The 2,656-nt window shown below is 46.5% G+C and overlaps 1 pseudogene; it reads left to right on the top strand.

Moving 5' to 3' along the window:
* Nucleotides 1–659: 659 nt before the first annotated feature.
* Nucleotides 660–1,730, top strand: LOC147893807 (wall-associated receptor kinase-like 14 pseudogene; annotated as a pseudogene).
* The last annotated feature ends 926 nt before the right edge of the window (nt 1,731–2,656 follow it).

The raw sequence follows: 2,656 nt of genomic DNA on the forward strand, positions 1-2,656 counted from the left end.
CAATTGACTCTAGCAGGAAGGGGACCTGGGTATAGAGACTATCCAGGAGTCTGCGGATTCTCCACTCTGCTAGAGCCCAGCACTTTCTTCAACGGCACGACAGATTTTGGGAGTGGGAATTACGGTTTGGACATCTCCTGGGGGATCTTGTTCGACGATTCATTGTCCAATTGCTCGACTGTGAACAACACAGCCGGCTATGCGTGCGCCCAACACGCCACATGCAATCAAAACGACTATCTAGGCGCTTATTTTTGCACTTGTTCCGATGATTACACTGGAGATGGCTACAAGAATGGCACTGGTTGTAGGCTCAGCGCACCTGTCGCCGCGCCAGCTCCATCACCACTCAAAGCGAAACTTCTCGGCTATGTTTTAATAACAGGTGACGTCTATCGCTGTACGTTTCTAGATTCGCAAAGAATTTTAAGGTCTGCCTCGCTTGAGTGGCAAGTTGTATGGCGTTTCATCGAATCATCGTCCGTCGAGCGACAAATAGCTGTAAAAGGGTGACGCTGGAAATTTGCATGCCTGTGGATACCACATACTGATCTGGCCAATGTTTCCCTACGTTCCCAGCTATCGTGTCGACAGCCGTCGCCGTGATAATCCTTGGCTACTTAGTTTCCTGTTTTCTCAACTGGCAACAAGCCAGACGGATGAAGGAGATATACTTCAAAGTGAACGGTGGTTACAGGCTACGGGAGCTTCTGTTGTCCGAAAAATGGAAAATAACACCCAAACTCTTCCCACACAGCGAGTTGGAAAAGTCTACTCGGAAATTTTCCGAGGAGCTGAGGTTGGGAATCGGTGGGTTCGGCACTGTTTACAAGGGCAACCTCGAAGACGACTCGGTTGTGGCGATCAAGAAGTCAAACCAGATGCAGCAGCCTGGGGAAGTCGATCAGTTCATCAATGAAATCGTTCTTCTCTCCAACATCAACCACAAAAACATCGTCCGCCTGCTCGGTTGCTGTCTGGAAGCACAGGTTCCCCTGCTCGTCTACGAATACATTCCCAATGGCACCTTATGGGAGCATTTGCAGGGCAAATTCGGCACCCACTTGAGCTGGGAAATCCGACTACAAATTGCCTGTCAAACCGCAGATGCCCTGGCATACCTCCATTCTGCAGCTTCTCCACCCATCATTCACCGAGACATCAAATCTTCCAACATCCTTCTGGACAATGACTTCACGCCCAAGGTCGCTGATTTCGGTTTGTCGCGACTGATTGCACCGAACAAAACCCATGTATCCACCGTAGTTCTGGGCACCTTTGGTTATCTCGATCCCGAATACTTTCATACATTCCAGCTGACTCAAAAGAGCGATGTGTACAGCTTCGGGGTGGTCCTGCTCGAATTGATAACCTCGTTGTCGCCATTATGCATGGGCAACAGACTGACTTTAGTGTGCAAAGGTACAGCCGATATCTCAGAAATGATAGATTCCCAGCTCAGCATCTCATTGGGCTCGCAAGAAATGAGGTCCATCGATCATGTGGCGAAGCTTGCCATCAACTGCTTATCAGACGATGGACAGAGCAGGCCTTCCATGAGAGACGTTGCTGAACAACTGCATCGCATCCAATTAAGCAGCTCGAGCAAACAACCGGTCTGCTCTCCCAACACTTATCATGAGCATCATCCCATTACTAGTTGCTCTTGCGGCCATGTAAGGCACGGCGCAGTGCACATGTATTGCCAGTCACCTTGTGTTGCGTTGTGAACTCCATTAGAAATACAAGAACCCTCCATTTATGCTTCAGAGACGAGGTCTTCTACTACACGATTAATGTACCTGATCTACAAGAAGAACATCAAGGAGGAGAAAAAGAACAACTAGCAAGAAGAGAAACCATTACTTCCCAGGGAAGGACTTCTACTCGAAAGAATGAGAGATGTATGAAAATACGTACTAGTCTGCAACCCGTGGCAAGCTAGCTTTTGTGCTCATCTACACTTAGTCCACACATACGGAAGATTTGTTAGCACTCCCAGAAGATTTAATGGCAGGGCTGGGCTCTAGCATAGAGGAACATACTTTTTTGGAACCCTTTGAAATCGGAACAACAGGCACTTATAGGAAGCCACATCTTTTTCATGGGGCAATGCGCTAGGCACGTGTGCCGCTTGTTGTGTTTGCATTTAGTGCTCGCTGCAAATTGGATGGATTCAGATACAAGTACATGTAATTGTCAGTGCGAGGATCAATCCCTTCTCCATATACAATCATGCCAGCTATCTACAAAGCGTTCATAGTTGTTAAGTACAACTTGTAACTTCTAGCTTTTCACAAGAGATACAACTTATAATAAAATGACTCACCTACCGGTGAGCAAACATCAAAGAAGATTCTGTAAATGTTGATCCCCACATACTGGGACTACACATAAATTGAATTCATTTGATTCTCATAGGCTTGAGGTAGAGAAATTTAACTATTGGACAGTTGCTCGAATGCTCCTCTGTGCAAGCCAAAGCCAATTCATGAACTTAACATCACCTCGCTTGACAAATTTGAGTTATGCAGTGCTTCGTCTAACACTTTTGTTGCTCTGTGCGGAAATCTTGATTCTACCCATATATGAAGGATGATTTTGGACACAAAAGTAGGGTCTCTTGGCCTTCTTCGGTTCAACAATTCGAGTAGTA

This window comes from Dipteris shenzhenensis, chromosome 15, assembly GCF_047967505.1.
Source record: "Dipteris shenzhenensis isolate YYH24624 ecotype China chromosome 15, Dip_SZ_1.0, whole genome shotgun sequence".
NCBI classification, from domain to species: Eukaryota; Viridiplantae; Streptophyta; class Polypodiopsida; order Gleicheniales; family Dipteridaceae; genus Dipteris; species Dipteris shenzhenensis.